The sequence below is a fragment of the Ixodes scapularis genome, unplaced genomic scaffold, assembly GCF_016920785.2.
Source record: "Ixodes scapularis isolate PalLabHiFi unplaced genomic scaffold, ASM1692078v2 PGA_scaffold4__175_contigs__length_147842914, whole genome shotgun sequence".
NCBI classification, from domain to species: Eukaryota; Metazoa; Arthropoda; class Arachnida; order Ixodida; family Ixodidae; genus Ixodes; species Ixodes scapularis.
Genome location: NW_024609879.1, coordinates 63,759,241 through 63,786,901, shown reverse-complemented (window position 1 = coordinate 63,786,901; position 27,661 = coordinate 63,759,241). Strand labels below are relative to the sequence as shown.

Here is a 27,661-nt window from a genome sequence, read left to right as displayed (position 1 = left end):
TACAGCTTCGCTGAGTGGAAAGAAAGGCTGAGAGTTTTTGTCCCGTCGCTATCAGACACGGCGAATAACGAAAAAAATACAATTTTTCTGGCACGGGTAGCGAGCGAGAACGCCGCAACGGCGAACTCAAGTGAACTGTGTGGAGCAACCCACGACGACGTGAGCAACGGCGGTGGAGACGATAGCAGACCACAGATGCACAGCTCGAAAACAACGAAAACGAAACTACCCGTTGACTGTTTCCCGCTCCCGTAGTGCACCTGAAAAACTAGTGGCGCTGCTATTTTGCTTATTGCCTAATATTGTCCATTGAACATTTCACAAAATCAGTTATAAATTTAATAAGATAGCGGTCAGTTCTGAAACTTTGTCGTCTGGTTTCGACCGTGTTTGAAACACCTTGTATAAAAGTTGTTAACATTTACAAAGATACGAGGACAAAAATACAATGTTAGAACAATCGACATGCCCTCAAAGAACTTTTAACAAATTTCTCTACCCTTTTTAATCAGGATGGTCGTCCCCGAGGTGCCCCGAGGGGGCGTCACCGGTTCCTACGTCGAGCTCGTCGAGCTTAGAGCACTATATAGCTCCTTCGGAGCAGAGTAGCGCAATCTAGAACGCCGCCTCTCGGCGACTAGCGGCGAACGCCCGGAGGTTCCAACTGCGGTCAGAAATGCATGGAGAACGTGAGAAAATCGTTGTTTCTTCAGTATTGTGGGAATATACGGAATGGCAATCGTTTGTGACATAATAATGAAACATTTTAGAATAATTTGCGCTAAGTTTTGTGACCCGCAAGAACCTCTGACTTTTTTTTTAAAATTGCTTGAGCGGCATCATGCAGCAGACGACACGGCGACGTCATACCATTCACGTGACCCGCTCCGGCCAACCCGAAAAGCTCATCTCCGCTGCGAGCAAAAATCGTCTGCTTCAAACGCCATTGCCTTGAAAATTGCCTTCTCAAAATTTGCACACGCATCCGATATTATTAAAACTTTGACGAAGTGTTTAGTGCTTTACTAACTTCACGACAGATTAGTTTTGAAAAGTGTGAACTCGCCGTTCATTTTTTAATCAGCCGTGTTGTATCGATCTCCATGTATTCTCGCCGCCTCTTGGAACCCTGACTACCACGTGACTCGCGCCGAGCCGCTCTGTCGGCCATCTTGTCGGCAAAACACGAGGTTCAAAGGATTGCGCTACTCTGCTCCGTAGGAGCTATATAGTGCTCTAGTCGAGCTCATAGAGTCGAGCTACGTCGTCGTCGTCGTCAGTAGGACGCAGAAAAATTGCACACAAACCAATGTTGACAGAAGCAGTGGAACACCGCTAAACAATGCTGTAAAAAAAAAAAAAAAAAAGAAGTGAGCCAAAGAAATCTGACAGCAAAGTCCATATGTGACTAATAGTCTAGTAGATGGCGCAAGTTACCGCCTAATACAAAGGTATAAAGGTAATCGCCATTGCTACCTTCCACTCATTTGCCGAAAACGTCAACCCATAGAGTTATTATAATGTACGCTAGAGGTTCAACTGGCGCTAGTGTGCTGCTGCAAATTGAAGCAGACAGCAACCAGTCCGAAATTGACTTCCGGTAATACATTTCTATGGAGAAAAGTGAGTGCATTTGCTCTCTGCGCTCGAGTATAAGAGCAAATATCACGACTAATTCGTACGCACTGGGCACATTAGAACATTTCTCAGTCACGCAGACGGAATAATTGGTCAGTTACGGCGTTTTTATTTTAAATTCGTGGCATAAAAAACGGTGCTAAAACTGCTTCGTACATGTATTTATATCCACTGTCGGACACTGTTAGCGCGAACACGGCATCGGCGATTTCTAGCTTGGGGGATATACGTGCCAAACGAACGAAAGACATCTGACTATGAGAGACGGTAAGAACTACGCGGTAACACTGAATAAGTGACTCCTTGTGCATGCAGACGATCAAAATAAATTGAAAGCCACGTAATATAGTCTGATTTCCAATAAATAAGTACTGCTAGTTTTACTCTTTCTGCTCATGAATATGTGCGAAGATGCTTGTTCTGGGTTCCAATCATCACCCGCACGCTCCAAATCTTTGCAGAAGAAGGGAGAAGCCAGAAAACAGGTGCCCGATAAAAACTGCTTGACATAGAAAATAATAAAAATACACACCTTTTGTAGCCCACGTACTTTATTTTTTACATTCGAGTGTTGTTTTTAACCGATCGTAAAGATGCGCACGACGGAGTCATTTTCATATAATGACACGACGGGCATATTAGCGATATATGACCGGCACCAGAATGCTAGCTAACCCTGAACACATTCTACATTCCTTTCGAACGTTATTTCGCTTGGAATCGCTGCTCGTTTTTTCATACCTGTCATGGTACAGAGGTTTGGGCCTGAAATACACCGAATTTTGACATCGTTCAGTGGTAAAGAAAAATGCCGTAACTAAAGCATTTACACTTTCATAATGTTAATAAAGGTACACACTATACAGTACAACCGAAATAACACAAGTTATTTATGTTATTTTCCGGCGAAGAGACAAAATGTGCGCGTGTTTCCCCATAGGAATGCACAGGAGCACTGCAAAAGTAGACTGGTTGCTGTCTGCTTCAATTTGCCTCCCGGAAGTCGCATAGACACTAGCGCCAGTTGAACCTCTAGCGTATGTGCGTCAACCTTTCAAAGCTTTCAACGTTTCAACCTCTTTGGCCGCGTCTTTCATGTGCGCGTTCAAACAGTCCAAACGTGGTTAAACGCAGACTGATTCCTTATCTCCCGAAAAGCAGCATGACATTTCAACGTATATCAGAGGCCTGGAAAAGGTAAGCACGCCACTACTTTCAACAAAGAGCGCTGTTGCATATTGCGGCTTATTCGAGGCAGGCTGGTAGCCTTTCGCGGCCCAAAGTTCAAGGGCCGTTTCTGTGCGTTGCGCCCTACGTTGACAGGGCTTGTCACATTGGAGCGATACATTCTTTTCGGACACGGTGGTTGTTTGCGAGGCTCCGAAGAGTGTAAAATGCGAAAAGTCAAAGAATGTTGCCTCTGTTCTGACTGGTCGTGCCACAATGAATCTCCGCTCGTCATTCAAAGAGCCCTTTCACTTTCGTAGTCGATTCTACGGTTTCTGGACCCTTGAAGAAGTTCCAGCTCGCGGTTGGAACACCTTGAATGTGTTCTTTAAAAATACGAGGGAAGGACTAGACAACAGAGGTGTATTGACAACTAATTAAGTCAGAAAACGTTTTTGGGCTTAGAAACTGGACTAGGGCAGACTAGGGGTAGTGTAAAGGGTGGTGGTGTAAAGTGACCACAATGCTCGGGCCCTCGGGCCTCAAAGCGGGACTCGTTTTGGGAAGGGGTGGGGATATGGATGGATGAATTGACACAGGTCCTTGAAGCCCTTGAAATTAGAAATTGGGTTTTCAAGGCCCTTAAAAACTTTTTTTTTTTTTTTTGGCGAGACTAAATATTCTTGAATTTGTAAATTTGGCTTGCTGGGCCCTTCAAAGCCCTGGATTTTTTGGCTAGACATCTGAAATCCGTGAATGGCTATTTATAATAGGAAATGCAAGTATATATTGTACCTTTCTGTTATGTTTATTGATTTTTTTCTGTTTTGGTTTAAGTTATTTCAATTTAATAATAATAATATAATATATTTATTCAACTCGGAAAGAGTTGCGACACCACAAAAGGTGAGAAGCCCATACCAGGAGGTCTGTGGTGCCGCAGTTACATAAACAACAACAACAACAACAAAAAAAAACGTTGCGTGTTGCTTAGGATTGCAAGTGCGGTATTGCCCCCTGCAGATGGGTCTTATATCTTCTTTCTCGCTCAGGCCCGCTGTCAGCTCTGATGGCAGGGACCGCCACAGATTTACTGCCCTGATGACGAAGGTATTCCGGTGCCGATCAGTGCGGGCAAAGAGTGGTTGAAGGCCACCGTTCCGGTTCAGCCGCAGCTGCCGAGCAAAAGTAACCTCGGGATCCTCTGGCAGGAGGCAGGTTGCCAAAAGCCGGACCGAGGAGATTCCTGCGCAGGGCCAGAGAGTTCCAACCCACACGTGCCAGCAAATCATCCGTAGCTACCGTAAAATACCGAGCATGGGCCCATGCCACATTAAAGGGGCCCTGCAATCATATTTAAGCATCTACCTTTTTTGCACTTTCCACGTCTCTTGGGGTTCGGGCAAGCCAGCGGGCACGGAGAGAGTAACTAAATATCAGTGCGTCATATTTTAACCGGACGACGCGGAAACCACCTCCACCGACGAGGGCGACCCGCGGTACCGAAAGCGCGCAAAATGTGACGTCTTTGGTCCTTGGCTTACTACTGGTCAGAGGCGCTAATAGCTTCTTTTTAGTCGAAATACAAAATATAAGTGGCCCGAACCGTTTCAATTTTTTGTAAAAGTAGTATTTGTTCTGTATTTTCGATCAGAAAAGAAACGAAGGCAGTTCATAAAGTATGGAAACAAGAAATTACCCGTCGACATACCCGCCACCAAGCGGTGGTAAAGGCGGCGCATACTAGAAAGGACTAGTGGGATCAGGCGCCGACACGGAAAGGTCCCGGATCTATGCGCCGGCGCTGCGGTCGTATGGACAGGAAGATCCAACCGGCTCCGAGCGTTCCAAAGGCCTTCGGCGAGAAGCTTTGTCTTTCGCTTTGGCCGTTTCGCGGTATGGCAGCGCAAAGTGGCTCCCATTCTAAACTGATCTTTACCCCGTGTTTGCTGTCGTTTGTGGCCAATGAAGTGTCATGCCGAATCAGTATTTAATCGCACAGCAAATGCAATGAGAGCCGCTCTGGCTGCCCGCTGCATACAGCCTATCCAGAACATGCTTTAGTGGCGCCCTCTCACGCCGTCGGCATGGTGTGCGGCAGCCGTGAGCGCTTGATAAGCTCACTAGCCCTCCCCTAGTTCACGGCCACTCTCAAGCAACCAAGGACGTCATGAGGGAGGTTATTTTTTGCTTGTTTTTGTAATTTTAGTTTGCGTATAACTTTTAAAATAAAGGGAATTTCGAGAAAAGAAAAGTTTCACCAAGTTACTACGTTCAGTGCGCTCGGGTTCGGCGCAAAATAAAAACGAGTAAAAAAAAGTCCTTGCAGGGCCCCTTTAAGAGCCCACCCCCTATTTTCGAACGATTTCAAAAACAAACGGAGGACACATCAACCGCCCACCCCCCATTTTAGGCAAATTTCAAAAAATATGCGAAGGACATGGCAAGCGCCCAGTCGCCGCCGACAGTCGTTATCTCCTGAAGTTGAAGCGACCGGTACTAGTTATGAGTCATGAAAGCGCGGGCGAAGGGGGTGAAGGGCGCCGCGGGAATCGGGCGAAGGGCTCTGGCGCAACACGGCAACACTCCGGGGCCGCGGGAATCGAGGTAAAATGGCAGAAATAACAAAAGATGCAGGCGAGCTGGTGTACAAAGGAAGAGAGGCAAGGGCACGGTGGCGAGAGTGAAGCAGTGAAGATACACTACGTTGGAAAGGAGGATCTAGCGAATGGAAAGCCGCATACAGCTTAGCGCGTGTGCCCGTGTGCCTCTGCCCCTCCGCTTTTTCTTGTGGTTCGGTGGTTCGGTTAGTTCCGTGTTCATCGCGCTGCATTGCTTGCGTTCGCTCAGTTCGCTTGTTTGGACGATGCACTCGTATACGGTCGCTAGGAAAGTCGAAGTTGTTGGACGGCATAGGCGCCACGGAAAGAATGTAAGCTGGACATCGCGTGAATTCAAAATTGACCGTAAAAGAGTGCGCGAGTGGGACTCAAAATATGAATTGCTCCTACAACAGAATCACGGAAAATCACGGCTGAAACGCAAGCTGTGTGACGGGGGTGCCAGTCTTCAGTGAAGAGGTTGATGATGCCTTATCATCAAATGGCCGCCATTTTGAATTCGGCGGCCGGGCCGAGCAAGGGCCCACCTGACTATGCTATCCTTCTGCGTTTTTGCTCTCGGACCTAGCAAGTGCCCATTCCCAAGTTTTCCGCGATTATCCCATAATTTTGAGTGGGCGCTTGCTCGGTATTTTACTGTATGTCCCGGTACCGGGGGACATGAGGGGTCTGCCACCGCAATATAGTGTACGCGGCACGTCTTTGCACACTTTCAAGAGAAGTGGATAAGGTGGCCTGAGGGGTTCTTAGACTGCGGCACAGTACTCAAGGTGCGGCGGCACCAGTGCGGTGTAGAGGTGCCTCAGTGTTCTTGACCCGGCCCCTCTTGAGACACGGGTAACAAAACCCAGCATCCTTCGAGCTCGGGAGGTCAGTCGACAGTCCAGTTTGACACCTAACAACTTAGTGCTGGTCGTTCTGGAAATGTTCACTCCGTCGAGGTTGTAGCAGGGGAGTGCGGAACGCTGCTGCCTGGATGAGGATATCCGCATCACAGTGCACTTGGCAAAGTTCAGTGGAAGTCTGTTTTTTCCTGACCAGGCGACAACATTGTCCGGGTCCGCTTGGAGTAGTTGGTGATAGAGGGGGCGACGGATTGGCTGCACGAGGGTGAGGTCGTCGGCAACCTAAGACCCGGGTGATGTCATCGATACAGATGTTAAAGAGGGTAGGGCCTAGGACGCTACCCTGAGGAATCCCTGACACAACCTCTGCGGTGTTAGACCTCTGCCCGCCGAAGACTACGTGCTGGGTACGACCGAGCAGGATGGACGTTACCCAGTCCAACAGGTTGCCGGATAATCCAATGTTGGAGAGTCTCTGCAATAGGATGGAGTGGTCAACTTTATCGAAAGCCTGCTTGAAGTCGAGTTGGACGTGCTCGCATGGTGTACGTCCATCTAAGGAACTACTGATGGTGTGAACCGCGGTTGCGAGAGCTAGCTCACAGCTCCGGCCGGGGCGGAAACCATACTGGTGCGAGGAAAGCAGCTGGTGTCGCTCAATGTGTTCCAGTAAATGTCGGTTAACTATTCTCTCCATTCTTCTGCATACGATGGATGTAGTTGATATTGGCCGGTACGGGGACACGAGTGACTTGGACAGCCCACTTCCCTTGTGTAATGGGGTGACTTGGGCAGTCTTCCATTGTCGGGGGACAAAGCCGGCATGACGAGAGTTTGTGAAAAGTTTTGCTAGGATCGGGCTGAGTTTGTTGGAGCACATCCTCAGGAAAGCTGGGTGCACGCCATCAGGTCCAGCCTTCTGAGATGGGTTTATACGCTGCAGTGCTTCTGCAACATCTTCTTCACGCGCATCGAACGATGCAAGTGGTGAACTACAACGAGGCGTGTTGGAGGGTAGAGGTGAGGGGTTGCCAGGGGTGGTCCAAGCCGATGAGAAGTGGTCACTGAAAAGTTCCGCTATAGCCCCGGGTTCTATTACCTGGCTTCCGTTAACTAAGAATTCAGGACGGGAGGATGATTTTCTTTGATTGTTTACATGGGCCCAAAAAAGCTTTGGGATGTGGATGGCTTTTTCTGCAATCGACTCCATATAGGCCCTGTGTGCAGAGTAGATTAGTTTTTTCAGAATTTTCTGTGCTTGCTGCGCTGTGCTGAGGTGGAGTGCATTTTTTGTCCTACGTGCTTTCTTGAATAACTGGCGTTTCTTACGGCAGAGCCGAATGATATCTTGAGTGATCTATGGTCGCTGCCGGCCAGTCGTCATCCTTGTGGGAATACATTCTGCTTCTATGGCCTAAAAGAGATCTAACCAGAGGTCATAGGCATCGTGAATACAAGGTTCATCAGTCACCAGGGACCAGGGTGCAAGGTGCAGCAGGTTCTGAAGGTGCGTTCTGTCAGTCTTCGAGAATTGCTGGATTCGCTTCGCGTGAGGACCAGATTTTGGCGGCTTGAGTAGGCTCTCGAGATAAATTGCGTGGTGGTCGGAGCCAGGGAGACTGGACTCAAGGGAACAGCTCGATACAAGTGCTGGATTGGTAATGAAGGCCAGGTCTAGGAAGGACGTTTTCCCAGAGTGTGTAATATAGGAGGGCTCCACACAAACTTGAAGGAACCCGCCGGTCTCCATGATATCAAGTAGCATATTATCACAGGGGGCCGATGGGATGGGAGCAGATGGATCCGTCCAGTCGATATGCGCGTTGAAATCTCCCAGCACACAAATGTTCAGGTAATTGCCCATTCCGGCCCTTCTGAGGGAGTTGCCGAGGAGATCGTAGGATGTAGACTGTGAGGTTGGGGGCAGTAAACACAGCAGATCAGCACTTTTCCCCGGTGGTGATTTACCTCGACGAATACAGCCTCAAGGTGCTCATGCTCCAGGTCCTGGTGTTTCTGGCAGGTCATGTGGCAGGGTACCGCCACCAGCACACCTCCTCCATTCGAGGCTCGGTCTTTCCTGAAGATAGTAAAATTTTCCACATCCAGAAGAAGCCTGTCAGGTATTGAGCGGTCAAGCCAAGTTTCACAAACTGCAAATACTGTGTCTGGGTAGGATAGGAGAAAAGTGCGGAAGTCAAGCAGTTTGTTTTTCAGCGAGCGCACGTTCGAAAACCGTATTCCCAGATTGGTGTTCTTGGCCACTGACGGAGGAGAGGGGAGCGGTGGGGAAATGATGGTCACGGGGAAAGCCTGCACTGCCGGTTGTTCGGAGGAGCTGGTGTTGGAGTTCACGACTCGGCTCTGCTTGGACGGGAACAAGTTGTCGGCGAAGGGCGGAAGTTGGCATGCAGCACAGAGCCACTCTGACGATGATGAGGAGAGGCGGCGATACGATGCAAAGGATACGTCCTCACATTTTCGGTGTAGCCAAAAGTCACAACCGTCATACTGAAGTGCGACCACGTTGTCATACACCGACCGGGAGCAGCGAGGGCAGGTGGGCCGCGGACCAGGATTGGGGGCACGTCACCGGCGATGAGAAGGAGCCAGATGAGATGCGGTTGACGGCGGATTGAGCCAGCGGATAAAGGCCGGCCATTAGGCCTAACGTCTGCCCACCACAACACTTCACCTTTACAGGCAGCGGTGCTTGGCGAAGCTGTTATTGTCCACAAATGGGCCACTCGATTTCCACGCTCTGTCGACGGAAGGCCACTCCTGCGAAGGCTCACTAATGCCACCAGGCATAGAAAAAGACGGAGGTACGCAAAAGCATGTGTGCGTCCCGCCATTGCTCAAGCCATTGCTCGCCATTGCTCAAGCTTTGATTTAGCCGATGTTCATTGGATGGTTGGCCACATTGGAGCAGATCCGAATCCAACCTGGTCCGGGAATGATTTGCGCACTGTTTCCGCCATTGGACTCGTGTTTTGTCATCGGTGTGAAGAAAATGCCCGGCAAAAGCAAGTTCCAAGGTGCGTGGCTCTGCAGTGATGAATATAAGGACTGGATGGTGCCAGACACCCCAAATCAGCATTGTGCAAGAGGCAAGCCGTGCAGTAAAATTTTCGATGTTGCCGGCAGTGGCAAATCTGCGTTGAAGAGCGCGAAACATGCCTGCATCATGAAGATCACAGCCAAAAGCTTGGTGCAAAATTACCCTGCTCTGGGCACGAGTGAACAAACCACTCGATGCACGAAGAAAACACAAGGTAATGTCATGCACTTCCGTTGCACAATAACAGGACAAAATAAATTAACACAACATTTGACAAATGATAATGCATAGTCTCTAAAGATTGACAAGCAACCCCATAGCGGTGCGGTTTTTACACCTTGCGTCCCCTGCTGCGTCTGCTGCCACTCCACCGTCACCTCCGCATTCGTATAGAGTTCTCTCAAGACATCCACCACTCCTGGGCTGCCCCCTTTTTGCTCAACGACTGCTGCTGTGTAGCCTGCTCGATGTAGTCGTGTGCTTTCTCCACGTCGTGGAAGGCCGCCCAAAGCTCCCGCCCCTCTGTGCGTGCCATCTCTATGCATGGCATCAGAGCAAACAAATTGTCCTACAGGTGCCATCCCCTGTGGAACCCATTCTTCGGTTCGCCCAAGATCCACTCTCTTTCAGCCCATGCCTGTATCCTCCTCCGCAGCGCTTGAGCGAAGACTCTGTAGTGCTTTGAAGTTACCGCGATTGGCTTGTACGCCGATAGTCTACTCCTTTCCCCAGCCCCTTTATATAAGAAGGCCATTCGACCCTGGCGCCAGTCCTGAGGTGTCTGTCCAGTCTCCAGCATGTCACTGAGGCATTCCTTCGAGGCAAGACCCTACATTGGGCCCAAGTTCTTGAGGAGAGATGGTGGAAACCCATAGAGTCCGGTTGCCGTGCTTGCTTGCATCCGACCTACAATGTTCTCGAGCTCCACCCTTCCGATTGGACCCAACCACTCGTGCGAGTCGTTCTGCTCTGTTCCTGGCTCACCCTCCACCTCGTCCACCTCACCGTCGACGCCTTCTCTTCCAAACGTGGCAGCGACTTGCGCCGGCACGAACTGCAGGCCCTTTGTCTCCGATAGGAGAACTTTCGATTCTGCGTGACGCATCAGTAGTTTGGGCGTCGCGTTCCTGTGAGAGTTCCGCACGTGCCTTTAGAATTTCTTTGGCGCATCCCGACCACTTCTTCTCAAATTCTCCAGGAACCTTAGATCCACATTGCGAAGCCTCTCCTGAATCGAATTTGCTGCTACCTTCTTGTCTCTGCATTCCCCGTAGCCGTCATCGAGCCCGCTCGGGCCACCGGGCTCTCATTGCTGTTTGATGTTTGCGACGTGCGTCCTTTCGGGCGCCGATTGCAAGTCTGACATCCCGGTCTCACCATCGCTTCAGGCTGTACTTCTGGCGTTTGCCCACCCTGCATCTTTTCTTCCTCAGCTCCTGTTGCACATGCCCCAGTAGGCATTCCAGTAGCAACTGGACGCAACACCGGTGTTGCGTCCAGTTGCTCCGCAATCTGGTCTATGTTTCGTTCCGTTAGATAGGTCTTGCCTTTGTTGTCTCCCCTCTCGTTTTCTATACGGAGGGAAAGCCGTCTGCTCCTTCGCGCAGGCCGGTGGCGTGACGTCACCTCGCCGCGCTCTGATTGGAGGATGGCTCCGGGCGGGAGCTCGGGGGTAAACAAAGCGATGTCGTCTTTTCTCCGCAGCCATTGCGAAAGGCCTTTTCTGTGGCTCCCGGAAATCCACTGCTACTGCTTGAACGAGGACGCGGCATACGGAAAAAAGAGACCGGAAATACCTCGAAATGTACGTTACTTCGTTTGACGCGAAAGAATTTACCCTGGGAGCATACGAAGCACCAATATGCGTCCCGGTCTCCGGCGGTCGGATGTTGATGTGAGTCCCCCCAACGTCAGCACGGTGATGTGCGACGCGAGTGAGCCTTTCTACTTTTTGGCGGAGACCCTTTTTCGCCAGCAAGTGTCTCGGTGTCTCCGTGAAGCATCGAAGAGTAGCTACAGCCCTCTTCGGCGAGCTGAACGGGCTGCCGAGCTTTCGAAGGCCGATCTCCCGCAACGCTGGCACCCGGAGAACCGCGCCATGGCGCTCGCGGGGGTGAGTTACGTCGTCTCTGTACACTTCGCATCATTCACAAACAGTTCAGTTGCACGTGAAAGGAGTATAGCAAAGTAAAACGGAATGTTACGGAAAAGCAGCGGATTAGGCGATTGGTGTGGTACGACCGAGCCGAGTGCGCAGTCGTCTGTTCTTAGTCTTTCCCCCAGCGACAGATTGTATGCCACTTGTCCAAACAGATAGTGTGGTAGGATATCTGTATGTGGATCATAAACTTCGCAGTCACGACTCAGTGTTCGATGGTAGCGTATTTTAGCAGTGATAGCGCCGTGTCTAAGTGTCATCCGATGTCACTTCATGCCAGTGGCGCAGCGAGGGAGGGGGGTTCAGTACCTCGCACCCCAGATCCCCCCCGGCCCCAAAAAAACCTGGCTAAGCCAAAGCTTCACGCACGCGATAAAGCGCCGTCCTAAGGTGTTCAACTGAAGACGCACTGTTCTTCTGACGCGTGTTCCATCAGTCGCTCACCGCTGATTTGTTTCACCATAAAGCGCCAATGAGGCAAACGCTGCGGGGGCGAGTAGCATGTTTTCGTACCTGCCTACTAGTTTTCTTAGGTCCGTTAATCTGCAAGTGCTTGTGTTTCCCCTACCCCATCATTCCAACAGAATCCACCGGCTGCCGGGCTACTGAAAGGACCCTCTGCTCGGAGGACATGTTGCAGGCCCTGTGTAATGCCCTCGGCGCCTGTGAGACTTCCAGGGGATCTGCGTTTCACGGCCCCGTTACCAGCTGGGAAGTTCTCCATGGAGGTAAGATTATAAAGAAACCGCTCTATGCACTCAGAGGTAGCTTTCAGAAGTTGTGGAAGCCAAATACAAATGCTGATATCTTTAGTAAAAAAACTTTGTATTACTTGCTTTATGACTTATACATCTCTATTTTGCAAGCCACATATGGCAGGAAAGTGTCACGTTATCTCAACCTGGTTGCTCAAGGCACTGAAAAGCTACCTGTTGCAGACCACTGTACCGTTGTCATTTATTATATGTTATTCCCTGGCACCGGGGGATTGGTGGCCGAGGGGGCTTCCACGCACCAGCTCGGAGAATGTGGAGTGAAAGCTCGTGCTGCAGAACCCAAGATCGTGTGTTCAAGCCCCACATTTGCCCGTTTCGATCTGGATGAGCATTGTACCGGCGTGCGGTCGTGTATCACTACTACGTGATGCACGTTAAGGGCCCCAGGCTAGCGGTCATCTACAGCTGGGAGAGTCATCGCCCGTTAAGGCAGATCGAGTTTGAGACTATATAAACATACACACAACCCGATTCCTTGGCACGCTGCTGGTATTGCTGTGCTGATGTTTGGACGCTGTTTTTTTTTGGTCGTTGATATGACTACTGTGGTGCTTGGGTGAAATAACCTGGTCAATTACCTCCTCGGCCGTAGAGTATCGTTCACTTGTTACTCTCTCTCCTCCTCTGGTTAATGTGGCTCAGATAACAGTCATGAAGTCAGCCCGGTTGAAGTTCTTTCGACGCCACATTCTCACATCTCTGGCCGATCGTCCTGCTTTCGCGCAAAACTCACACACCTCGTCTTCTTCGATACTCCCAAATGCGCCTCGGTCGCCCGCTCCGCCGCTAATTTCAGTCCCATGCCCACTGTTCTATGACAACCTCCTTGACATGACAAATCTAGCTTCTGTAACCGGCCATCAATATGGGTTAGTGCTCAATTTGTAAACTTGATCTTTCAAAGTAACAGTACGAGCTTCCTCCAGTATTTACCAGCAACCAAGCAATGACAAAAACCAAAGCTTTAACTTCCAAGACTAAAAACCCAGGAGTATGAGAACACGCTGGCCAACCCTGCTGAGGACAAGCCAGGATGAGGACAAGCCAGGAGTGATACAAGCATGTAATCTCAGTATATGGAGAGGTGTCCTCGAAGTTTCCAGCTTTAAAATTGTGGTAGTGTTTGAGTTGGTTTAAGTTCAAGGAGTCTCAAAAGAGCAAATAATGCTATGTTATTTATTTTGATTTGCATCCCTTGGATGCTGGCAGGTGTTCGGTACGAAGGGAATGGAATAGACATGTTTATTTATGCATTCTGTTGCTTCAAAATAGGCTTTCACTGATTTTAAGCGAGTAATGGCATGGGAGGACAAATACGCTGCTCAAGGGTGTAACCGGACCGTTTGACTACTGGGACGACTCTTTTACAGGGGACGACATCCTGTCCAGCACCAGCTTCACCATCTGGGACCAAGTGCACGAGGGGGTCGCACTGCAAGCACATGAAAGAAGGGCACTGCGACCTTGAGGTCAAGCTTGTACATGTACCATTACAGAGTCCTAAATGGATGCCAATTGGTACTGGTGACCTTATGAAGGTGAAACGTCCCTGGATCTAAAGGGAAAATCTGACTGAAGGCGAGCTGAAGTTGTTTCTGACTTTATTCTCTTATGACTGGAAAGTAATCTGCCTACTTGATGAGCTTTGAAGATGCAAAATTTGTTTCCGTAACTGTCCCACTTCAACGTAATGTGCACATTGAAACCTGTTCCTTTTCTTTTTCTGCTTTTTGGCGAGAAAAAAAAAAGCCAACGAATCTCCCTGTTCCTTTTCGCAATGGGGAGGTGTGGAAGACTGATTGGATATTTTATATACGCAATCAGTTTCATAAGTGAATGAAGATAAAAGCAGAATACATGTTCACAGATTATTTGTGAATTCTTAGACTTGGTGAAGGGAGTAGTTTATGTTCGAGTCATGTAATTATGAAGTCAAAACCAGCTTTAGTGCATTTTTAACAAGCCGTTTAGACTTGAGAGTTCTGCTTTGACTCAGCAATACACAACTCACTTTTGTTATTCCTATAGCACAGCCGAAACTATAAACACGAGCATGTTACCTGACCAATGCTTGAACTGCCGTGAAATCGACGAAGTCCCTATCCTTCGAGAACAAGTGTCAACGGGGATAGTCGAAAGACCAGGGTATTTATTGCACACGCATACTTGATTTCAAGCTTGCAGATTGAAGTAATTGTTTATTGAATCCATTATTAAACCTGTTTGAGATTGTATCGGTTCATATTCACAGTATATTTATTTTTCATTTCAGCAAGGAATAATTTAGAGACAGATGTTGGTGTTCAGGCGTGATGCTTTTATTTTCATAACATGCATGAGTGCAAAAAATTAGATTTGGCTTTGTAAACTGATTTTTGTATGTATTCTTCCAAACAGCATAGCAAGCAATAATGTAAGGGCTACAGCTGCGAGAGTGGCTACACCTGGCATCTCATTTGTTTTATAGTGTGGACAGGTGAGACATTATACTCCGTTTCACGGTCACTTGGCAAACATTGCGACCCAATAAGAGCATCGGAGCCAGGCACATGACAACATACCACGGTCGGGTCCTCGTTATCGCCACAGCAAAAGCGCCATCTGCGACAAAACATAGCTCTAGGCTTTTTTTTTTTATTTTTTCTTCTTCTTCTTTTAGTAGTGTTGCCGTCGGATTCTTCGGACCGCAACACTACACGACACTGAAGAAAGACTAAGACATATGTTACTTATTAGCAACACTTAATATAGATCAGCACTTTTGAGAAAAACATGGCTTGTGATCGATGTTCAATCAATCGTAGCCGTGAATCGACCACTTCCGCTCAAACCATCGCCCTAGCATCAGCACCCGCCACAGATTCATGGGCAAATTGAGCATGTGGTTGCCTCATAAAAGTGTTACTGAAGAGCTCGCTACTCTAGCGGACGGTAATGTTGCTGAAGTGGACGTCCATCCGAAGTTGTTTGGTTTCTGAGCAGACGACAGCTGGTTCTGGTAGGTGGTCCTTGCATTTGGCGCGGTGACACAAACGCTCCTGTGACATGCTGCCATGTGCCTCGCTCCGACATTCTTACTGGGTCGCAGGAGCCGTAGCCTCCACAGTTCACCAAGCTATCGTGAAACAGAGTGTAGACTAAGCTGTCTGCTAATGAAAGTAGCGTTGCCAGCATCATGTATTATGTATGAAACAGTGTATACTTCGAGAAAACAAATAAAGCCATTCATCCTTTCCACTGATTGTTTTGGTTCATTAGTAAAACTTGGTTCAGTGAACTTTACATTTCAGCATTAGCATGGACACAACAGGTAAGGTCAATTACAAGTGCTCTAGAGCAGTCCAAACAGTTTCCAAGTGGCTCATGCAAAGCAGCTGACATGGTATTACCCCCAGGAAAGAGACTAGACCTCGCTGACGAATCTACTTCAGCCGCAAGGCACACCAAACTGAATATTGGCGTTTCTAGGAAATTGGGATCAACCAAACAATTCCATGGAAAGGTACACCACCAACAGCTTTGGTGTGAGGGTGAGCCCTATCTGCAGCGACAATACTGAAGCCTCCATCACTAACACATGCGAGGAGTCACTCGGTGCCTGGCATACTTGGGCATTGATGCGACAAGGAAAGATTATCAATGAGTGGTCTAGGAATGTGGATCCAAATGGGACTGTCTTCACATTCTTCACAATCGCTGTATGACCACCATCTGTTGGAGTGTTTCTGGATGTCAACAGCCCATCTGGGACCTAGAAATGACAAATGATGTTAGAAAGTTTGTCACTTACACACTGGCTTTTGCTTGACCCAGTCTGCTGAGCGAACAAAACAAAAATATGCACATGTTAGCCATTATTTACTCCCGTGTCAAATCCCTGGGGCGCTCATTAGCTAGGCTTGGATAGTGCACGATATCCGAATTTTCATCTTGGTATGGGAACGAAAAAGGAGACAAGTGACACACAAAACACGTCAGACACTGACAGCGTCGATGTGGTTCGAAGATACACTGCGCAACACATTTTGCAGAAAGACGGCATCGGTACTTCGTTGGCAATTCACTCATACTGGCTAATGTGAAACGGCAAATTTGTACTGTCCGAGTTGGTTGACTGTATTACACGTAACAGCCATTCCAATTTCATTCCTTAAAGAAAAAAAACAAAAACAAAAAACGATCGCGTTTTTGTGGTAAGTTTTGAGCTCTGTGCTTTTCTACAGTGCCATGATTATAACCGTAGACTGCAACTACTATACCAAATACGATGTATGACTGTACTGCGTCTCATCTAAGTGCGAACGAAGCGAAAATTACAAACGCGAGAACGCACTGCAAGATCGCACATGCATGGCAGCTATGATCAAAGCTCGGGACTCGTCCATGTAGATTTAACTTCGATCGCCTTTAAAATGAAACGGAACATAGTTTATACGGCCTCCGTGCAGTTTCGAGTCGAAATGACGAGTATATATTTCTAAATATCACCTGCGAAGATGGGGTTCGGAGGATCGCGAAAACGCTACATTCTCGGCTGTTTTTTGATTAATAGCGCCTATCGACTCCGCCACACAAGATTTATAAAGACCCGCTAGAAGGCAAAATCTGTTGTGTTCGTAAAGGAAGAACAAGATAAAAGGCAACTTACCGGTACAATCGGGCGGCGGTCTCGTAGTGACCGGCGCAACCGGCGTTTCAATCGCGAGGCTAGGCAAGCGCCTTCTCTTGATGCTCTTCGTCGTCTTCATCTTGGAATCTTCGAAATGCTTCTAGCAGACGACGGAGGAATCGTAAGGTGCACAAAGCTGCTCGATCTTCTGAACTCGGCAAATTTTAACCGGGCTACAATAAATAAAAGACTCGCGGTCGCCGCTACAGCACGGCCGCCATGGCCGACGCCGATGTTTGTTTACCCCCCCGGCCTCCCCCGACATGTGCGAGGGCGGAGCTTAGCCGGAATCGTCATCAACCTCCTCTCCCGCCTTCGCGCCTCCTTTCTCATGCGCAGAAGACGAAAATGAGCCCACTTGCGAGGCGTATTCTCCTGCTGAATTCCATCAAAATTCTGTTGTGATCACTCCCAACTTTGTGTTCTCCATTTTCATCGATGACCATCCTAGTCAAGCAGCCCTACAAATAGGGTGACATAGCGCTTGTATCTATACAGGATTTCCGGTCCCCTGGCGACCACGTGACAAAAAAAAAAACCTTGCACTTCGGGTGCAAGTTACTGAGGTTCAGCTTGAACTGCTCCACTGTTCCCAACAGCTCTTGACCATTGACATCAGTGGCCCCATCCAGGCTGTCCAGGTGTGCATTGAAATCTCCCATTTGAAGAATATGATACTCTTCTCATAGGTCTCCATACCTTCTTGGAGGCACTTTCAAAGATCCATATTCATCTCCCTGGCTGCTCTTGTTTATATGTGGACCACTGCCACTGCAGTGGTCTGCCAGTGTTGTCAACTCTCAGAACAGATTCCCGCTAGAAACATGCCTGGAAACGACTAGATTTTAAGCAAAGGATGCTAGACATCTAGTTTTTTAAAAAAGGAGTGCAGAAATGTTTTTAAAATTTTTATTTATACGAAGCTTGTTGACCTTTTCATCATCAGTCGCACGGGCGCTGCCATCTTGGAATCGCGTGACACAGATGATTGCTTTAACTCGTCACTCCGCTCTCCCCTCCACGCCTTGGCAAATGCGTGGCATTTGTGCTTTTCTTCGCGTTTCACCTCGCTTTCTTGTCTTATCCCCTAAAAAGTAGCATGATACTTATATCTACTACATAATTGCATTACACCAGGGGTCAGCAACCTTCTGCGGTGGCGGGCCAAGTCGTCACAAAGCCGACAGGGACGGGGGCTGGATGGTAAATCGCAAAGAGGGCGGGGCAGGGGCAGGGGCAGGGGCAGGGCAGGCAGGCAGGCAGGCAGGCAGGCAGGCAGGGGCAGGAAGGGGCAGGAAGGGGCAGGGCAAGCAAAAAAAGGCACAAAATAAGTGAAGACATTCTGTGCCCAAGTATGGGGGTGCTGGACAATGCCAATCGGAAATGCTCCTTGTTCCTGTCTAACCCCCATTGTGGTCCTAACTTCCTTTGGTTCTTGAGTCTGTGAGGAAGCTGGACGGGGAGGGGGCCCTTCTCTGGGCTCGTGTCAAGGGCTGCATAAAACCACCGTGTGCCGTGGGTGTCCGACCCCTGCATTACGTCATAATGTGCACAACTTGTGCAGTCAAATTCTTAGCACGATTTGACTATTTTCATTGTCGACACACCGAATGCGTGCGAGGATGGCAAAACGTTAGCACTGAGCTTTGTTAATTACGTAGATGACTAAGAGAGCACGAGGGTTAAAAGGTCCTTTACTTATGACAATTCAAGTTTGTTTACTAACAGTGGCGGAACATTTGCAATTAGAAAACGCACATACTTATCGCGCATTTAGGATCGGATTGGAATGTGTCAAGAGTAGTCAGCGTAAGGAGACTAGGTGTGTTTTCTGAAAGCATCATACTTCATTCTCATAATAGATTGAAAACAGTTCCTTGATGATGTGAGGGAACTCGTAGAGGGGATAGGCAACGAACGTTTAACTTCATTTTATCTGATGCTAGGAATAATGGTACGTCAACACCAGGCGATTTGTTTGTTTAGAATGTCACACCTACGTGTGTTCGACAATCTCAATTGTTTTTGCAATATAAGCATTCGGTTGGTTGGTCTGCGTATGCATTTTAAGAAACTGTATACTGTGCTGAATCCCATTTCGGCATTCCTTGAAGTGGTTCATTGATTTTCTTTAGATAACCAGTTCAATTAATTTATTTGAACACAGAGATTGAGACTTCCCGCGTAAGAAACTGTCTCGGACAGCTTAAGAGTTCAGAGTTTTAGAATAGCTTAGGGGAAAATCTTCAAATACACAAAGAAATGGCGTCATGTCTATGTTTAAATCCAAAACGTGGGTTGAGCTCGGCACATACGCAGCAACGACGACGCTTCCTTTTCTTGTGTAGGCAAAAAATTTGCACAAGCTGTTCTAATTTTCGTTGGTGCCTGAAATCCAGTGTTGTTTATGGCAACAAGAGGTTTAATTTTAGTGGATGATGCCACTGAAGTTTACAAGGGGCATGTGTTCAAACAAATAAAGATGTGTTTACACTGGTTTATAAAGTGACACCGAGCATTAGACTTCAGCCAAACTTTCTGAGGCACTTCTCCTGCGCCCTTTAATTTTATTTGACCAATCTTACGGAAGACAAACGTCAGATTTATTTTGACGGGCCTGTCACTTGCGTCCTGTATGCCCTAAGGAAATGTCCACGTAAAAAATAGTTTATTTCCTAGGGTCAATATTGCAAAATGCTGCTTATAAATACTTAGCAGGACTTTAGTAAAAAAAAATTTATTCAGCCTAGGTTACACTGCAAAAATATTACTCTAGTAACTAATTTTTTTTTTAATAAAATGGGTTTAGGCAACGTTGTTTGCTTTTATAAATTGTAATGGGGTTTGCAAGGAGTGTGACTTCTTTTTTTTATTGCTGTTCCTGAGGTGAAAACGAGTATAGGAAAACAAAAAAAAAAAGCTTTTCCTAATTGGAGTTTATTCAAGTTTTGTAGTAAAGTTTTCAATGCTTCGATGTGATGATGTAATCAATTCCTTTGCTATGTCTTGGAACACTTCAGCAGCATGCTTGGCAAAAGAAATGTTTTCAACAATTGGATAGGACATGGCATAAGGGGCTTGTGTGTGGCTTGTTCGTACCTGCCAAGCCTCCCGTATTACTCGGCAGACTCCTGAATTTTGACCAATTTGTACGGTTGACAATTGACAAAAAAATCTCCGGGAAGACGCAAATTACCCCCTCCCCACACTTAAACAAGGAGTCTTTGCCGTTGCAACAAATTGCTGCAATGATAGTGATGCCCAGCTGTATCTCGCTAGCATGAGCAGTCCAATATTCATATAATGAAGTTGTCTTCAGGTAAATTTTTTATCAATAATTCATTTTAAAAACGTTCCCTCCCCCCCTCCCGCTTAGACATTTTTCCGGATTTGGTTTCTTCTGACTTGACAGGTATGCTTGTTCTTTTCTAATTTTTCTCTCTAGTTTATGCAATATGCCTGTTCATTGTATTCTACATTGTATGATTGCTCTCTTGCTGATGGTTGCCACACACTCTGATTTACTGTCGACCTTTGGAATGTGGACCTCTGTATCTCTGGATGCCAGCTGTGGTGACTAAATGCCCCCATTGTTGCTGTTGTGATGTCATGCAAGCACCATGTGTTCTAAACATGTTATTATGGGGTCTGAAGACTATGTTGCTTTCATGGAAAGCCCAAAGTAATTTGTCAGCAAAAAAAAAAAAAAAGCAGCACCTCAGTTTTTTAAAGCCACAGCTTCCACTCTAACTTGTTTTATTAAAAAAAAACAAAAAACATTATGACTTTTCTGAGCTTCTCTTGCATGGCCAGTGCCTTCTCCTGAATCTTCAGTTCTTGCTCCCACAGAGTGAACTCCCGGCACCGAGGTTCCTCCACGGAGCAACTTCTGTTCTTCAATCACCGACTTTGCGAGGGTGGCAGACGGGTCTGTTCCTTTTCCCTGACTCGGGTGCCCGTGGCAACGTGACAGCCATGCCGTTACTGGCACCACCAGTCTCCCTTCCACGGCCAGCAGGGTTGCTGCTACCCGTGTTGTGGCTACTCCTGGATTTGCTGGTACTTGCACCACTGGCCCTTACTCTACTATCACGCAGCTCCTCGGACATCCTGTCAGGTGTGTGGCCATCATGTCTTCTGACAGGACATCCTTTTTCCTGGTTTCTGAAAATTTTGTTAGAGACACCAGAAACAGTTATCTTTCATACATCAAACACTGCAGTACTACTGACATTTGAACCAATAACTTGTAGATAAGACTTTTCTCTAAGATGCCCAAGTCAAGTGCAGATATCTTAAGCCTGTGATTGAAACGGTTTAATCTTTGCACGGGTTTCATTCAACATATTTAAGATTTCAAAGGCTTGATACTTCTGGAAACTTTTCAGAAGTTAAAGCTTGAAGGGTTTGTAGATGCCAAGTTTTCTGGGGATTTAAGTTCCTCATTTCTGCACATGCCCATTCCTCTTCGTTGCTTGTTGCGAGGAGCTGCTAAATGACACAATGCAATCTCCGAGAAGTAGTTTCTTTGGGGCCTAGCCTTTTTGAAAGCTCCTGAATTCTGGTGGACTTTGTCGGAAGGGTTAAATGCAATATGTTTCGTGTGTGACCCAGTGTGGGGGGCAGTGCTTTCTCCTGGATCCTTGTTGTCCAAGAGGAGCTGCTGTCTTGTTGCAATTGGTTTTCAAACCAATTTCTATAAGGAAGTGCACATCCTTCCTTGATGGAAGCATTTATCCCACTACCTGCTGAACTCTTTTGTGGGGAAGCAAACTATGTGGTTCCTCATTTGGTAGATGCATGGCGAGTGTCGTTCGTACATAGTCTCCCTCTGAAAATGGTTTGGCTTTCTACCTATTGTTTGTATAGTTTGGTTTCACAGGATGTCATTCCAATTCTCAATCTTGCTGACATCCATCTTGGTGTACAGCCATTCTATGCTTTTTTTATGGGCAGAAGTAGTGAAGGCATATTAATTCTCCTCGCTACACTTTAGCATTTTGATCTACCGCGCTTCCCGTAGTTGTCTGCAACATCAGTGATGTGATTGCTGCTCCGATTGCGCCAAACTGCGCCAAGGGGCTAACCCTGCTACATCCTGCTACATTTTGCCAACATGTAGGTAGTCTGCGCCAAGCCTGTGCCAAATGAGCAATTTCGGTCACCTTTCAAAACCGAAACTAAACTGAGAACTGTAATTCCGCATGTGTCGCGAACCGGCCGAGTTTCGAGTTCGACCAGGTTCGACTTTTTCGAACTTTTAGTGGAAATATTGACGAAGCTTGTATTGAGGTTCGACTCGTGTGCGCATGCGCGACAGGCTGTCCAGTTGGCTTCGGATTGGATGGTGATGGCTAAGGCATGAATTAAGGGCACCCCTCATTGGCTATTTCAGTTAATACAGTACAAAAAATAAGATTAACTTCTGCAGTGATTGGAATTGGTTTCTTTTAATTGCAACTGTTCATAAAATAAAATAACCCTTTGCATAAAAATAAATTCTCCAAACCGAGACATGTTTGTATCAAGGTCTGGCCACACTGTCCACAAAGTCGAACCGGTTGAATCTGGTGAAAAGTTTCGAAGGTTCGTCGAACCGGTTCGACCCAGTCGAACCCCGAAAGTTCGACCTAAAAGTCCGGTTCGATAAAAGTTCGCGACACCCCTAGTCCTAAACTCCTTGCCGCCGTCTCGCGTTTCGCACCCTCGTGCCCAACGTTGCTCGTGCCCTCATCCCTCGTCGTCTCGAAAATCTCGTCTCGCGTCTTTTTAAATTTTTTCAACGATAGACGCAAGCGTATGCGGACGCCCCGATGCTAGTGTGCCAGGTGCCAGCATGCCGTCATGCTGTGAAACAAAACCACGTTTTTTTGGGCGGCGGAGTTACTTTGTGAGCTGAAACGCTCGCGTGACCACAGTTACCGTGGTTGCGCGACGTCGGGTGTTGCCGTCCCCACGTCGCTGCAGATATGGCGCTTTCTAAACTTGTTCATGGACATTCCTCTCCTTGTTTAAATCGTACACTACTACAAAAATCCCTCTAACTCAAAGACTGCTTGTCGAAATATTGATTAACTAGGTTCTCTCGGTGGACTTTCTTTCGAGAGGGAGCCCGGTCCGTGAAAAATCTGCCGCGAAAGAAAGTTGGTGAAGAGAAGTGAGCTAAAGCAAAGAAGACAATGTGTGGACGTTGAACCCGCACATCGCGCTTGTTTGTCTCGAGTTTGGTCGTTGCACAGAGCGCTCCAAGAACTTTTTGACCCTGGCTCGCGATGTCATGCATCGATGCGCTCAGGTTCTTTTTTTCTGTGCGTTTAACTTGTACATCGCCTGCCGGACTGGCAAGGACAGATCGCTCGACTGCTTTTTTTTTTATGCTGGACGGTTACATCTGGCACACTATTTGGGAACCAGTTGGCTACGGAGGGGTTCGGCATTGTTTCGGTTTCGATTGAACAGCCGTTGTATCCGCTCGATCAACGAAGCACGTGCAACTGCAAGCCTGCTGAAGTTGCCCTCACGTGCATGTGAACATGACTGCATGACAAAGGCGCCAGCCGGGACGCTTGCAATTCATTGTTTTGTGTTTGCTTACTTTTGAAAAAAATCTGGCACGTCGGGAATTGGTAAAACGGTGGCAAGTGTTCTTTTCAAAATTGCTCGGCAACGCATATAACACTGTACACTTGTGGGATGTCTCAGCAGTAAAACACAAACAGCGAGTTCTGTCACAACACACCACAAAGTGCCCTTCGTTCGTCCAGCAATTAAAACAAATAGTTTTATTTTTCTAAGAATATCTGCTCCAAAAGCCACTTTTGCTGGTCCGAAACAGTGTTTGGGCTGCTCCAAAAGCCACTTTTGCTGCTCCAAAACACTGTTCCGGCTGCGCCAAAGGCCAATTTTGCTGCTCTAAAACACTGTTTTGGCTGCTCCAAAAGGTGCTCCCAAATGGCTTAGGCCAATCACATCACTGAACATAAAAAAACAAAGCTGGCCTTTGCTTCTTTATGCGTGGGCCCTTGGTACAGATCGGGAACTGCTGCCGCCTGCAAGGCTGCTTCTTGGAGGTCGGGTGAAGCTTGGTGGCCACGTGCTGCCTGGCTCGCATGTTGCAATGGGGGGATGTTGAATCCTGGCAAGACGTGCGATGGCATGGCCCACATACTGTGCTGGGCCATTTGGCTTGCCTGGGTCAGACGCTGTAGGGTGAAGAGAAAGTCCGCCGTTGTCCGCGGGTTTGTTAGGACATCTCGTTCTAGCATTTCTGTCTCAATCTGTGGGTCAGCTGTCGGAGCCTCTCCTCCGTCATGTTTTCGGTCACCCAAGCGCAGATTGGCAGCACGTAGTAGAAGTGCTGCTTGGGTATCTTCGGCAGCTGGAAGCGCTGGCTGAGGCGCAGGTGGGCCCACTCCCGCATACTACAGTTCCCGAACGTTTCCTTGAGAGCAGCTTTTCAGGTGTCCCACGTAGTCGGTGCATTCATCCCACGGAGCGTCATGATATACCACTTCTGCGCATTATTTCGAGCGCCATGCACAGGTACTTGTTCACTCCGTGTCCCGTCCCACCTGTTGAACTTGGTGGTCCGCTCATAGAGCAGCAGCCAGTTCCCAATGTCTTTGGGGGTTTCGTGAAACACGGGTGGTTTGAACATCAATCAAAAGGGCGTGGCTCCCGGCGTTTGTCTGGCATCTTGAGTTTTGTTGGCTATTACTGTGCGTCCTGTTTCGACCCATTACCGCCCGAAACAACTTTTCTGTTTGAACCCGTCCCGTCTCAACCCATTTGTATAAGGCCCTGCACATCACAAACTCTTCGCGAAAAGTCTCCATCATTCAACCCTGGTCTGCAAACCTTTTTTGCTTAAGAATATGTTCTGAAATAGCTTTGCATGTCAACATATTCTTAAAATATACAACTTTCAGACAAGCCTAAACATAAAATATTCTTACTTCAACCACTTACAAAATTTTTTTTAAGATGGTCCCAAAATCGTGCAAGTGCGAAATGGACCATGTACACTGCGCGACACTGTTCATGGGAACACTACGTTGGCGATTTTTCGAATTTTGTACAAAATTTTGCTACTTAGGTTAGTGACCCAAATGAGCACTTCCAAAGACACTAATATGATTGCAACTTGATTTAGTTCACAATATCAAATGCTGACCCCTCGTTCGCACAAGACAAAATTTATAGACCAGAAAATGACTTTGTCTTGTTAAGGAAGTCTAACGGGGAAATTGTGCCATCAGGAAGGCGACACTCTAATTCTGATAGCGTTCCTTGCTGACTCACTTCTGCCCCTTAGCTTGCACGGCACTACTATTTGCAAGCTGCTTCAAATATACACTTGTCACGGCCTCATCTCGTTTGATCAGATCGATGAAGCTGTAAATGTTCGGGAGAGCCATCCCTGACACCGCATTCATATACGGTGCCAGGACTCTATGTCGTCGTTGGTCCGTGGTCCTCAGTTTTCGTGGTGGTTCCACTGTTGAATGGAAAAATGGCCATTCGTCTGGGTGCCATCAAAGGAGGTCCTCCGGCACGGGGCTGTGCCAAAGTGCATGGTCAGTGTACCCAATTGCTTTTCTGCGGCTACTGTTTTACGTACGATGTAGAATAGCTACGTGCTTTCCTCTCTATCGTTTACTCATGTGGAGCCTTAACGCTGTTGAGCTCATGGAAGTATTCATAGCCCTAATCAGGGCGAGGGCAGTCGCAAAATGTTTCCAGAGTATTGAATTCCATTTAATCCGCTTACCGGAAGTCATTTCCCGCAGAATCCTGCTCCGATTGGCTGGTTTAATCCGTGGCGGAAGTTGTCAGTCGGCCATTTTAGAGACGGGCCCTAAACAACAAAAAGCCATATATAAAACGTTTCCGCGTTACCGCGGCTACTGCAGGTACGCACTGGTGGGAGCTCTGAGCATTGATGAGTTAGGACCAAACGGAAGGTGCCTTGATTTTATCTAGATGTTTTATATCAAGTAGCCGCTAATCTGGTTCGCCAAAGAAGGCGTTGGAATAATAGCTTTAGTGAGTCTTGTAAAATCAATTCACCCAGGTAAACTAACCTCAGAGTGACAAAGAAAAAAGAGTGAAAATTAAAGAATGATAAACACAAAATTTGGTAATGGATGGTACAAAATTTAAACGGATTTCTTGCACAAATTTCCGTTGATTTGGCTCGACTTTTAAATTTATATTTTCGTTTACGTGTGGTCCAAGTTGAATATGTGAATATTTTTAATATTTCAACCCAGCCTTTTACAAGCTTTTGATTCACGTCAAATTTAACTGTTCACAGAATTGGCTGGTACATTTTGCTAGCAGAAGTTTGTGAAAAACCATTTTTTGAAAGGTTAAACTTGTCAGTACATTTGCCTTTGCATGTAGCAGACTTAAGTTGTTTTGATGGTACCCACACACGCAGTCATGGGCACGTTACTGCTGAAATGTGACAGTGTTATACCCCTGCCAGACGGGCACCTAAAAGGACCTTTATGCCAAAGGCTTTCAGGATTTTCAAACTGACCTTTATGTTCTGCCGTGCCAGACGCCGCACGTAAATCTCATTCAGAGGATGTTTACAGTGATTGAACTCCCGCAGCTCGTTCAAACGCATAAAGCACATTCACGCCAGAAAAATAATATTTTTGCGATATTTTTTTTTTTTGTTTTTCTAAAGCAAACAAAATATTAGAAAAGACAAAATGACGAGTTCAGTCGAGTGATTACAACAATGTCTGCTTTAAGCCCAAGCACAGTGGTTTTTTGGCAATTAGCGGCAACCCTGAGCGTCGCCCGCACGCTCGGAGGGGCGTTGCCAGGTTCCCTTGCTCGGTCCTGTTGCTCAGTGCGCTCCCCTTCCCGTGCTTTACGCTTTTGCCCTGTTCTGTTCGGCATCGTGCTTGCGCTTGAGTTTCAACGCAGTTGCCCCCGTTTGTTCCTTCGATGGATCTTCCTCTCGATGTTGATCCAGCTATGATGGACCCTGCGTCTCGTGTCGCGTTCCTGGTGTGCCTGCGCGCCCACCATGAAGGTGCTTTAGCATCGCTGAATGGTTCTTTGTCGTCGATCACGGAGGCTTTGACGTCGATCAGCTCCGACGTTCATTCTGCCCGACGAGAAGCTGATTTCCTCGAGGAAAGGCTTCTTGCAAACAGCCTGGTCATCGCTCATCGCTGCAGCGACAGCAAGAGAAACGACCATGCCGCAGAGCGTCCAGGCATACTTTCGGGGTGAACGATGGTTTGAGGACACGCTACCGAACCTGCCGGAGAGCCACTTTAAGCAGGCTTTCCGAAGGGCCTCTTCAAGCAGGCTCATTGTTATTTCTCATCCCCATCTGTGTAGTTCTAAAGTTAGTCACTTGGGGTGCCAGGGTCTGATCTCCTCCCCAATATTAACTGGAGGTACTGGAGTTTCGGAAAGATTCACCCTTCTCGCCCCCAGTCAAATTTGGGGGTTTTACGTGCCAAACCAACGATGGGCATCTGGCACGCCCCAGCGGAGGATTGAGGATTAATTTGGACCACCTGGGGATTTTTTGACTATACCGAAAGCTTGGTTACACGGCGCCTCCTTTGCAATAAGCCTCCGTCAGATTGCGGGCACTTTGGCCGGGATTCTAACCCGCCACATGGGATCCGTAGGCCACCACTCGCCTCGGAGCCACCGAGGCGGCTACCCTTCACGTCCTGTCAGTCACTATAAC

At 47.6% G+C, this 27,661-nt stretch overlaps 1 long non-coding RNA gene and 3 pseudogenes across 1 annotated transcript; 1 reads left to right on the top strand and 3 right to left on the bottom strand.

Annotated features, from left to right (window-relative positions):
• Positions 1-3,795: 3,795 nt before the first annotated feature.
• On the bottom strand, positions 3,796-6,898 carry LOC115315768 (annotated as a pseudogene).
• Positions 6,899-7,685: 787 nt separating this feature from the next.
• Positions 7,686-8,781, bottom strand: LOC120842384 (annotated as a pseudogene).
• A 3,074-nt stretch (positions 8,782-11,855) lies between these two features.
• On the top strand, positions 11,856-15,503 carry LOC121837580. The gene is made up of 2 exons (XR_006078223.1): positions 11,856-12,218; positions 13,637-15,503. It is a non-coding gene; the product is annotated as an uncharacterized LOC121837580 (long non-coding RNA).
• Positions 15,504-21,230: 5,727 nt separating this feature from the next.
• On the bottom strand, positions 21,231-24,772 carry LOC121837776 (annotated as a pseudogene).
• Positions 24,773-27,661: the final 2,889 nt, after the last annotated feature.